At 38.1% G+C, this 13,310-nt stretch overlaps 1 non-coding gene across 1 annotated transcript; it reads left to right on the top strand.

The window, feature by feature from the left end:
• The first annotated feature begins 1,210 nt into the window (after window positions 1–1,210).
• LOC118488601 lies at window positions 1,211–1,316 on the top strand. The gene has a single exon (XR_004885145.1). It is a non-coding gene; the product is annotated as a small nucleolar RNA R71 (small nucleolar RNA).
• The last annotated feature ends 11,994 nt before the right edge of the window (window positions 1,317–13,310 follow it).

Below are 13,310 nucleotides of genomic sequence, written 5' to 3' on the forward strand. Positions count from 1 at the left end.
GTTGCCTCTTTTGGGTACACAATTCTTTTAAAAACTTGGTGTAAGCGGGTACCTGTTTGATTACTTCAAGTAAAGGAAGATTAATTTTAACCTGTTTAAAAACTTCCCACATTTCTTCTTTTTGAGGGCCCCGTGAAATGAAATTTTTCTTACCAGGATCTAATAAAGCCGAGGGAAATGGTTTTTGACTAGATCCCTCATCCTCATTTTTCTTTTCTTTTTCTTTATTAATTTCAGGTTTTTCAAAATTGGGTTTTTTAGAAGAAATAATGGGTGTTTCATTTTCTTCCTCACTTTCTTGACCCGTTATGTCTTCAACCACCCCATCAACCAAATCCGGTGAAGGATTGGTTTTGTACTCTTTCCCACTTCTCAAAACACTTACATGATGAATATTAACATTGTTACCTCTAGAAGTATTATGAGACGGTTTTACCTTAGTGTCGCTTGGTAATTGACCTTTATTTTTCTTCAAGTCCGCCACTTCGGTTACGAGTTAACCCATTTGGGTTGTCAAAGTTTGAATTGCTTTGTCTCGGGCCTCATCCTTTTGTATGTGTGCATCATCCATTTGATTTTCCTTTGCATCTCCGCTTGCATGCTTTTTAACATTTCCATCATCTCGTTTCCACCCGAAGACCCCCCTTGCTCTTGACCCGTTTGGTATTTCCTTTGGTACCCTTGATTATTCCCACCTCTATATCCAATTTGATTGTTGTAAGGTTTACGCGTACCAAAGTTACCTTGACTTCCTTGAAAATTCGGGTTCGCTTGATTTGAAGGGTTCCCGTACTGAAAATTTGGGTGGTTTCTCAACCCGGGGTGGTAAGTGTTGGAATTCATATTGTAGTTTCTACCACCCCCTCCTTGACCTTGCACCGCATGAACTTCTTCATATTGCCCTTCCACTCCTTGGCAATTTTCAGCCGCATGCCCTATTTCATTGCAAATAGCACAAACATTATAAATTTGGTTAGAGGTTTGTACATTACCATCGTCGACCGCATGCATTTGAGTTCGGGTAACGACCGGTCGTGCTCTCCTCGATGCTTGATCTTTTCTCTTTGAAGTAATTGCCATTTGCTCCAAAAACTCCCAATTGTCATGCTCGTAACTTGTGCCAAAAGTCCCATTTGTGATGGACATTAAATCGCGAGCATCTTCGGCACTTAACCCCTCGTGGAAAGCATTCATTAATTCCCAAAGTTCAATTCCATGGTGAGGGCAATTCTTGCTCGTCATATTGAAACGCTCAAAGGCCTCATGAAACATTTCACCTTGTTGTTGTTGAAAACTCCTCAATCCCTTCCTAGCATCATTGGTCTTTTGAGCGGTATAAAATTCATCTAGAAATATTTGTTGCATCTCCGCCCAAGTGTAAATAGATGCTGAAGGTAAAGTGTAGAACCACTTCTATGCCTTGTCCTCCAAAGAAAATTGAAACAAGACTAACTTAACATCATCGGCCGAAAATCCTTGACTCCCAAGAGTATTGCAAATCGAGTCATAGGCCTCCAAATGAAAGTAAGGTTCCTCCGTTGCTAGACCCTTATATTTCGGAAAACTTTGCAATGAATTGGTTCTCGTTTCAAAAGTTCTTCCTTGATTGTTGTGAGGAATAACTACCGGTGAAGGATTGTGAGTAATTACCGGCCTAAAATGCGCTTCAATGCCCCTCGCATGTTCTCTAAGATGCCTTCTTGGTACACCCAACCGACCCCTTGGACGAATAGGACCCATTGGCCTTTGCATAGGCCCTTGTGGTACATGAGGTTGAAGTTGTTATGGTGGCATCGGTGGGTGTTGAATCGGCCTTTGGAATTGAGGTTGTACGTTTTGTGGACGAACTTGTTTCAATGGTATAGGACGTTGCAATTGTGGTCCTTGTGGCCTTGGCCGAATATGTTGTGGTATAAGTTGTTATTGAGGCATTCCACCAACACTTGGCATTCCTTGAGTTTGGCCTTGTATGTAAGCAAATTCCCCTTGATCTTCATCACCCCCATATGCATAACCATCTTCATCATAACCCTTAAAATCTTCATAACCCTCATCATATCCATCTCCCCCTATACCCGAAGATTGCCCAAATGGAAAAGTCGAATACTAAAAACCCGACTGGTTCGATGGTCTAAAAGTGGAAGTAGTATGGATAGTGGTTGAGTTTGGTGCAATTGAATAGGTTGAAGATGATTGACCTGCACCTGGGAAGAAATGGGAAAATGGTGGAATTGTAGTAGAAGGGTTAAAAGTGAGTGTAGGTTCTTCTTGAGTGGTAATGGGTTATGTGGTGTTGGTTGGTGTAACATCATGAGGTGAAATAGGGTTGGTAGTGATGTTTAGCATGGTAGTGTTTAGTGAAGGTTGAGTGGATGATGGTATAAAAGGTGGTATAAGTTCATCCGTAGTGGGTGGTGGTGGTGGATCCATGTATCGAATTGGTGTGATTGGTGTAGTTGGTGTTGTTGGTGAACCGCTGATTCTGTTTTCTCTTAGCAAAATTATGTTTCCTCTTAGAGTTTGCTCAATTTTCGGATCAAATGCCAATGGTGAAAGCTTGTGAGAGCTCCTAGTATGCATGCACCTGTAAATACCTGCACACTAACACACCCAGCGTAAACCAGAAAAATAACAAACATAAAAAGAGCAAAAATAACACACGTTGCGCACTACTCCCCGGCAACGGCGCCAAAATTTGACGTGTTGTCGTGGTCACAATCAAATTTAATCCAAATACTACTAATAGATAGTGGTAAGTGGGTATCGAACACAGGGAGTTTGTGGAATGTGTGTTATTTAGAAGTTTATATAAGTTAACTAAAATTAAACTGATTGCAAGTAAAATAAAATTCAAGAGTTGATTTGAGTGAATTGGTTTTAGAACTAAATTTAACTAATTAAATTGCAAAGATGAAAGTTTTGGTTGTAAGAAAATCAGAGACAAATGACCATCCTAGATTTCCGGTTTCAATTGACATTCATGTTATCATTCCACTAGAAAGAACTACATAGACATAGCTCATGTGTGACTACTTGCAGTGATGAAAGGGAACTAAGTACTCAGATTCCTAGAACGTGAGGTTGTTACCCGATGATCAATCAACCCTTACCCAAGCCTAACTATACCCATGATATCTCGATTGCCAACGGCACCAAGAACGTATGGTTTCTAATTAGTTCACGTAAGAATTAACAAGTTACTAACAAACAATCACACACCATAACAAACAAACCATAAAGATAAAAATTGTTATTCTAGAAATTAGGAAATCAAACATGAAATGTCTCAAGCAAACCTTCAATCCAGGATAATCACAAAGTGTTTAGCCACTCATGGCTCGAATCAGCATTACCATACTAGTTTCAATGTTCATGAAAATCAAACACAATAAAACTAAGATTCACCAATGTTCTTCAAGCCCAAAATGTCTCCAAGTGCTCTCCAATTCGAGTTCCAACTAGTATGTAACCGAATCATATGATAAGACACCATAAATCCCCTCAAAATGACAATTAAATGCGTGAGTTACACATTGAGGACAGTCGGCGCCGTAAGCTACGGTGCCACCGTAGCTTACGGCGGTCAGCAAGTCAACGAGGGTCAAAATATCGTCATAAGCTACGGCGCTTGCCGTAGCTTACGGCAAGCAGCAGTTCCTTACGGCATCTCTCTACTATCTTACGGCGGTGTCAGTTTTGAAAGTTTTGGGCCGTAACCTACAGCAGAAGCCGTAGGCTACGGCGGCAGCTGATCCTTTTTCCTCTTGTTGACTTTTTCACTACTTGACTGCTCCATCTTGTTTCCCCAAGCTTCCAACTTTCATCTAAACTCCATAAAAGCCTCCTTTATGCATTTTAACACCTGCAACATCAAATTATATAGTGATTACCAAGTTCAAACAATTAAACGTGTAAAGCATGGGATTTTAATCTTTTTAAGGCACTTAAGGGTTGTCCTACGGACCACCCGTCAATATACATATATGTATAATTGACAATATACATATATGTATAGTTAAAAGATTAACAATATACACATGTGTATAAATCCAAGACAATTTTTTTTTAAAAAAATAAAAAATTAAATCCTTAAAGAAAAAGCTGCGATTTTTCAAAAAAAAATTGCATCTTTTTTTTTTTTTTGCATATTTTTGCTTAGAGAAAATGTGTGGTCCAAAATGCTTCTCAAGTTTCTCAATTAGCCTACTACTTCTCACATGATCCTTATCCTATATATATATATATATATATATATATATATATATATATATATATATATATATATATATATAGGGCCAGGATCATTTCAGAACCATAAATATTTACAAAACTCGCAGAACTTCTGATAAACAATCTTTTTATTTATATATTTTTATGTCTAGGAAAATTTTATCATTTATTATGTGTATTTTTACGAGTACATACATGTTAAGAGTAATTTTATCATTTTTTATATGTAATTTTATAATTACACATATGTAAACTAGTTTTTTTACATATATGTAATTAGTTATGACACATATATATAATTTTGGCGATTAAACATATGTAAACTGCTTTTAACATGTATGTAATCAAAGAAATACATATAATAGATGATAAAAAGGATCCTAAATACAAAAACTTAGATATAAAATGTTTGTTTTTTAGGAGTTCTGAAAGTTCTGTAATTATTTAGAGTTCTGAAATGAACACAACCCTATATATATATATATATATATATATACTAGTCATTTACATGCGCGATGCGGCGGGAAACATATCACTTAGGTTGGTGAGTTTAGGGCTATGTACGGGGATGTAGTTTCCGATGTGGCATGCGGCGACGATGGTGGCAGTGTAGCAGAACGTGAGGGTCGGTTGCGGCCTTCTTCAGCGGCGGAGAATCAACGGTGTGCGGCGATTGGTGGTTTCGTGATGGCGTTTGGTGGTTATTGTGTGACGGCTGGTTACCGGTTTCAGGAGAAAACAAAGAAAATTGTGGGATTCTAGTTATGTTATGTGAGGTTTTAAAGATGTGGGTAAATCAACGGTTTTGAATGATGAATCATATCATCGGTTACAATGAGGCCTTCGGCAGTGGTGAAGCTTGATGTTTTCGACGTGGGGTAACTATGTAAATAACATTTAAATAAAGAAAACACTGACATCTGCGCTATGCGGCGAGAGTGGCGATTTACAATAGGATACTCATTTACCGTAAGTTTATCAATCGTCTTGTGATATTACAGTATTGATGTGGTACCAACAATCAGTATAGAAATCCAAAAAAAATAGCATGGAAAAGTTTAAAATACACGAATCTCGTGTCAATATGGTCAAACTTTTGCTACTATGGGGCTAGCCTAACCTAGGGAGCGAATTAATTTGAATTTATCGATATAAGGAGGAGTTACATGTAGTAAAAATATGGTCAATGCTAATATTAGTGAAAAGGCTATTTTTCTGAAAATGGTTGGTCAAAATGACCCGAACCCAATGTACAAACAATCAATGCTGAATCACATGTGAAATCAAATTCAACAAAAATGACAGTTCAATCTTATATGTCTTCTGTTTCCCCTGCAATCCTCCTTCCAATCCGGTTTTTAAACCTGCAACAGCACTTGTAATTTCTTCTACTAAATCAACAATCACAACCAACTGGGGTGTCCCAGTTGGCCAGTCCCACCCTTTCTCTATCCAGAGACCCGGGTTCGACTCCAGGGAAGGTCACCAGCCTCCCACCTCTTCCATGGGAAAACGGATCGACTCGGTATAGGGTATTGTAGGATCGTATGCAGACCCGAACGAGTCGTTCAGAGGTGTTTTCGTCAAGTACAGGTGCGGAAAACATGTAAATGACGTAGGAATAGCTTGTATATCACTTTAAACTCCTTTTCTTATTGATTTGACGATGAGTACAACCTGTTTTCGATCCGGCAGCACTTCGGTACGAAAATCAGGAACCGTTACAATTGAGATCGCTCTAAGGGTATTTATAGGCGACTGGAACCGCTTATTGGACAGGCCCAATAAGCGGTCCATATACATGTCATAAAAGCGGTCCACATGTTGACACATGAGCGGTCCACATCCTTGACACATAAGCGGCCCACTATCACCATGTACCTATGAGTGGTCCAAACCCTATAAACCTATACAATCTCACTATTTCTCGTATATTGTGCCCAGATCTAACATTTAAGACTAATGACTCGATACAAGACGTAATCAGCAGATGTAGTGCACCAACAGACTCCCCCTCAGATGTTGATGGAGTCTACTATCGAGTCACACCATGCTGTATCTTCACATCTTCAGTCTTGATCAGTCTTCGAGCTTTTCTTTCTCTATCTACAGACTCCCCCTCTCGATTTACTGGTATTCACATCTTCAGTAACATCTTCAGGATCGTTGTCTGATCTACACAGGCCTTCAGATTCAAATAACCTAGCTTCTAAAAACACTTTAATTCTCTTGATCAGATCTCTTGATTCCTGCACAATCTTAACCCAGAAATAAATTTCCTAGATTTATCACATATCAACAACCTGTGCATCAACACATGACTCTCTCTCACCAATCTATGATGAACCACTTGAAGAAGGTTAAAATTAACCAAAACAGTTAGATTTACACCAACACTCCCCCTCAAATGCTGCTCATCATGTTTAGCACACGGAATTTTGAAAATTAGTTTTCCAATATCAGTTGTCGAAAATCTTTTTGACTTTTTCAAAATTTATGCTAAAACACACTAAAATCTTTTTGGATTTTTCAATATGAGAAAATAAAATGTAGAAATAAACTATTTACAATCAATATTTTTGTGAGCTCGTGCAAGAGGATCATATCAGTTTATGAGACAGATCAACAACACCATTAAGCTTGATTTCATTTTTAGTTTTAAACAATTTACCTAGATTGTCAGTATGTTTGTCCTCTTAAATTCTCAACACAAATTTCAATCGATTCGAGATACGATATTAATGTTTTAGAAACTTAAACTTAATTGTGTATCACTCCACTTGAATATACTCCTGTATCCAGATCCCAAATATTCAATCTTACAGGTGAATATACCACAGCTGATATCTGTAAAGGGGTTAGGTGCGAAACCGTGAGAGCTCAGGTCAGAACTTCCGTTCAGCAGAGAGATGACGGCTCGACTTTTGGTGGGTCCCCTTTAGAGGATCTTTTTGCATTTCAACAGCAGCGACTATCAATTTTATTGTTTCATCAGCATGCTGAGGGCGAAGCTTATGTTTCAAAGCTTTTAGCATAAAGTATTATCCGGGGACTAGGTCAGTATTTCCATACAGCAGAAGTCCCGGGATAATACCCCAGATATCACTGAGTATAAAGACCTAGTATCTCAGAATATGGGACCTTTCAAACAAGATTTCGGGGGTTACCCATATATTCAAGAATAGTTACCCACGAATTAAGCAAGTTTGTTTTAAGTTTATATCTCGTTTCAATTTACTAAATGTGCGAAAATCTACTGACACATCCGCAGTAAGATTATTTAACACTTTTTAGACTTTACATTTCTTTAGCGTGCCGTGTTAGTCCACTGATGTACTATCATTTCCTCTTTTTCGCAACAAAACTCATTTTTGAATTTTATCATGTTTTTGGCTTTTTCAAATTTTCAAATGTTTTTGAATTTTCTGAAATTTCCCTACTCCCCCTAAAATGCAAACACATTTTAAAGAAAAATTTGAAAACTTCTAGACTTTTGACCTACTAGAAACATAAAAAGTAAAACAAACTATACAAAAACTTGACAACTGACACTGAATCACATCAAATCGCCATTCACTCGGCATAAACAATCTGAACTCCCCCTATCACAAATCATTTTCTCATTTAGATTTCAAAACACTTAAGTTTGTTTTAATCAAAATGATTTTTCCGGAAAATGAATTTGTGTTGATACCAACCACTTGTAGGTCTATCAATTTTAAAAACGGGGATGTGGTTCATCATCTTGTCTGTCTTTTGTCATAAATATAGTAAATCAAGTACAATTTAATGTCCCTGATTTACCATTTGCCTTTAAGAACCTTCTGTACCACTTGTAAATATACTTCAAAGAATACACTTCAAAATTTAACCACAAATACCACTTGTGAGATCAAGACTAGCACTTGTAGATACAATAGTTACCACTTGTAGGAATGTGACCTCTACATTATCATTTTTCAACCGAAATGCCGATTCCTGCTTCGCAATTACCCACCTGGAAGCTCCGGCGTAGTCCTTCAACCTGTAAACAAAACATTCAAGCATTAAACATAATCATTCAAACTTCTCAAATACTAGAAAAAATGCCGATTCATGATCCACGATATAAACTTGGGATCTCCGGCGTAGTCCTTTGACTATTCTGGGAAGCAAACTTCCCTCCAAGTCTTCTCAGACTTGAGGACTTTCAACTCTTCAGCTGTAGGGTTGTATGTCGCCTTTTTAGTTGCGTAAAAATCTTTCACCCCTTTAGCTTTTCCACTCAACATTTTCTCAAATATCTTCTTAACATTCCCGTTGAATGTTTTCTCAACATCAAATTCCGTTTCATCATCATAAAATTGATTTGAAATTTCAATTTTTCCAATTTCCTTCATAACCTCCTCAAACTTCAATGATGGAAGAACATCATCATTTTCTGAACTTTTCTCCATAACTTGTGGCTCTTCTGGCTTTGTGGAACCAGATTCATTGCCGAATTTCACTTCACCTTTCTTCGCAACCCACACTTGGTTGTCATTTCCTTGTCTTTTGTAAAATGTTGTCTTTTTCTTTTTCTTTGAGCATTCTCCAACTTCATTTTTCGAATTCTTAAACATTTTGGATTTCTCAGCTTTTTCTTCAACTTTGTCTTTCATCTTCTGAGAAGCTCCCTGTTTTGCTTTGATATCTTTTGAACAATCCGATGCAATGTGACCAGCTTCATTGCATTTCAAACAAGTTTGAGCATTTCTCGGATGAAATACTCCAGTTCCATTCTTTCTCTTTTCAGCAAGAAACTCTTTGTTAGTTTGTCTCCAAAATGGTTTCTGCTGTTCATCTTCCGAGCTTCCACCTGTCACAAATTCAGATTTCTTTTTAGAATTTTTCATATTTTTATCATCTTCTGGTGGAATAAAGCCTAAACCTTTCTTTTTGTAGCTACGATTTTGGTTGGTTTTCTTAGGAAATCCAGAACCAGAATTGTAACTCTTTTTCTTGTTTAAACGTTGTTGAACTCTGGAAGTATACTTTTTAGGTTTTTCAAAATTTTTAAAACTTTTAACTCAGTAATATTAACCTCTATTAGTTTAAAAGTTTTGTTGATTAGATCCGTTTTAACACTTAAAATTGGAAACTCTTTGTTGTAATATAATTTGTCAGAACCATTTAAAGTATAAACAACTTCGAATGCTTCATCATTTAAATCAGCTTTTGATAACAAAAACTCTTTACTATAAGACTGTCTAACCGACGAATTTTGACTGTTGACTGACGACTTTGACCCTCCAGACTCAGATTTTGACTCTGTCTCCTCATCAGTATCCAACACCTGATCAACCACCTTTTTGATTAGAACAGACTCATGATCAGTATCGGACGAGGTAAACGTCACATCAATATTTTCTGGTAAAACGTCAGTTGTGTCGGTTTTAAGCTGTATATTGACTGCTTTTGCAAGTTGTTCCTCATTTGGTTTCCTAGGTGAATACCCATCCCAAATTGGAGGCGGACACTTGTTATAGCTAACGGTCGGTTTCTTACCACAATCTTTCTTTTCTTTCGGCTTCTCTGCTTGAAAAGCTTCCATACCTGCAACAGTTGGGTAAACACGATCAATAACATAATCAGAGGTAGAATAGCTCAACAATAACCTCCTAATCCTCTCATTTTCAATCTTTTCTTTCTCCAACTCTTGCTTCCATTTGGCACTTTCTTCAATGTAGAAATTTATAGCTTTTTGCTTCGACATTAAAGTTGCATTCATCATTGTCAGCGCCTGTTCTCTTTCTGTGTTCGTCTTTTGGAGGCCAGTTACTGTTTTGTTTAACACGTCGTACGATTCCTTCACATAATTGAGATTGAACAATAACTGTTCTTTCTTTTTCTCGTACTCAGCTATGATGTCATCTTTTGCTGCACACTCTTTGCAAGCTTCTAGACACTTCTCACAGGGCTTGATGACTTCAACAATTTTTTCAACTTCGACTGTTTTCACAACTTCTACCACTCTCTCGACTTCGATCACCTTTTCCACTTCGATCACCTTTTCTTCTTTCACAGTTTCAGTAATCTTCTCAACAACACTTTCAACATTCTGAAATTCACCTTCAGATTCAGATTGTTTATCTTTTACAGCTCGTTCCTCCGCTAGTTTCTCCATTTTTTTGCAAAATAGAAATGAAAACTATTAGGTGACAATTGAGATTTTGCAATATTTATATGTTTCTCTTCCTCATCATCACTGCTGCTTAAATCAGGTGATTGATCAAAATGTACAGACTTATCAGAATCACCATCTGATACATCAGAATCCGATGGTGTTTTGTCAAATACAACATCCTGTTCTTGAACAGTTTCATCTGAATTATCTGAAATATCCCCAGAGTGTTCTGAAATTCCATCAGTACTATCTGAACTATCATCAGACGACACAGATTTTTCATCTCCACTTGACACATTCTCTCCAATAGATCTCATCCAAGTAGCAAACAAATTTGGCTCTCGGACGATCTTTGCAATGAAAGCTTTAAAACCTCCCTTTTCATCTACGAACATATCCCAACTGAAACCCTCTGGTAGTTTCTCATCATCTTGATCGATAACTCGTTCTGCTGTGGCTTCAGATGATATGTAGTCACTCCAGCTGAAATCTACAACACATGCTCTTTTGGAATCTTCAATTTTTCTTCCGTGAGCTGTCTGAGGTTCCTGGGATTGACCAACTTGCTGATAGATAGCTTTGCGGTAATAGTCATCTTTCCCGAATGGATTCTGTGCTCCGCTAGCTTCTCTTCCTTTGCACTCCCGTTTGAAATGGCCCTTCTCCCTGCAACGAAAACAAGTAACTTTAGATTTATCAAAACCTAAAGTAGAAACATGTGCATCAAGAAAGTCATTTCTCCCGGTAATGGTTTTGAACTTCTCAGCTCGTCGAAGAACACTGGCAAGACACCATTTGATATCCATGAGTTCCATCTCTTCGGCGTCTATTTGATCGTAATCCTCTTTGGTGAGCATAGGATTTCCGATCCTACCAGCAACTAGACCTTCATAAGATAACAGAACTGAACCCAGAAGTGCCATGTGGTCTTTAGCAGTGTCTTCAGAAAAGCTTTGACCTTCTGGAAGATTGAGAGCTATGTTACACTGAATTATATATCCATTTCCGGTTTTTGTACTCTGAGATTGAAAGCTTGTGTTAGTCTCTTTCGGATTCACACTCGGAAACGATGAAAACCCGCTGCTACTCTTGTTCGAACTCTGATCAGCTTTCTCCGATGAATCACCAGCACTGAAAGCGGTTTGAATTTTCGGACTTCTTTCATTTTCAAAAACTGGAATACTACCTTTATAGTACATTTTAACATCTTGTTGACCACTAGGATTATTCATCCTCGCGATCTTTTGCTGTTCAAGATCCTGACTCTCAATTTTCTCAATAAACTGACCAATTGTAAGTTTGTCATAAACACCCGTATTTTTCAGTATCATCAAATACGTTCCCCACTCTTTCTGAGGTAACGCGTCAGCCAATTTATCAACCCATTCCTCCCGACCTTTTTCAACTCCCAACATCGATAACGAACGCACTAAATGGCAGTATCTCTCAATTAGCTTTTTAGTATCCTCTCCCGGCAAACTGCTAAACAAATCAAATTCCTTTTTAAGCAATGCCTTCTTGCTTTTGATCATACTTTCACTACCCTCGAATTTCACTTTAAGAGCATCCCAAATTGACTTTGCAGTTTTGTCGTGTTGTAGCAGAATGAATATATCTTCTTTAATCGCCTGCTGTAACAAACTGATCATCATTTTCTCTGCTCTGTACATTGCACGTTCTTGTTCTGAAAATTCAGATATCTGTTTAATGACTTGCAATTCTGTTCGAGGCAATGTGTACTTTTCCAATATGCATTCCCACGATCTGAGATGATTTGCCTGAACCCAGTTTTCAAAGCGATCTTTCCACCCGTAGTATTCTTCAATACTCATCAGTTTCGGTGGTTTCTGGGTGGTTCCCGTCTCATTTTCCAGATTCATAGCTTGAGCAATCGCGGCTGGAGTAGTCGATGTAGCAAAAGCGTTGTAAAACTCAGAATTCATGATGACTTAACACGTTTTCAAGATAACAGTCAGAAAAGCGGTCCAAAGAATGTCTTAAAAGCGATCCAAGTGAGATTTGATCACAAATGCGGTCCAAGAAATGTCGTTCGAGCGGTTCACAAGTTTACTGTTCGAGCGATTCAAAAGTGTGTTGTTCGAGCGGTTCAAGAAATATTCCGATGGTCCAAATAGGCGATCCAGGTAATTGTTCGTATGAGCAGTTCAGAAAGTGTATGAATAAGCGGTTCACACTTGTTTTTGGAACGGTCCAAGTCACTCGACCGAATAAGCGGTTCTAAACACGTACGGATAAGCGGTTCACAATAGGTCCAATAAGCGATCCAGAGTAATTCCCGAAAAACGATCCAACTTCGAACAACAATTTGACCCACAATTTCTTCGAATTTCAACCCCAAACTTTCAAGGGTTTGTCTTTATACCATCGCGCACAATCCCTGAGATTTTGAACAAGTTTCGACCGTAAAAAGTATCTGAAACTGAAAAAGAATGAGTAGAAGTCAGAATTTTCAACAATTTCCAGCTATTTCCTGTAGAACTCCTCCTCCTGAAGCTCTGATACCACTTGTAGGATCGTATGCAGACCCGAACGAGTCGTTCAGAGGTGTTTTCGTCAAGTACAGGTGCGGAAAACAAGTAAATGACGTAGGAATAGCTTGTATATCACTTTAAACTCATTTTCTTATTGATTTGACGATGAGTACAACCTGTTTTCGATCCGGCAGCACTTCGGTACGAAAATCAGGAACCGTTACAATTGAGATCGCTCTAAGGGTATTTATAGGCGACTGGAACCGCTTATTGGACAGGCCCAATAAGCGGTCCATATACATGTCATAAAAGCGGTCCACATGTTGACACATGAGCGGTCCACATCCTTGACACATAAGCGGCCCACTATCACCATGTACCTATGAGCGGTCCAAACCCTATAAACCTATACAATCTCACTATTTCTCGTATATTGTGCCCAG

This window comes from Helianthus annuus, chromosome 16 (genome assembly GCF_002127325.2).
Source record: "Helianthus annuus cultivar XRQ/B chromosome 16, HanXRQr2.0-SUNRISE, whole genome shotgun sequence".
NCBI classification, from domain to species: Eukaryota; Viridiplantae; Streptophyta; class Magnoliopsida; order Asterales; family Asteraceae; genus Helianthus; species Helianthus annuus.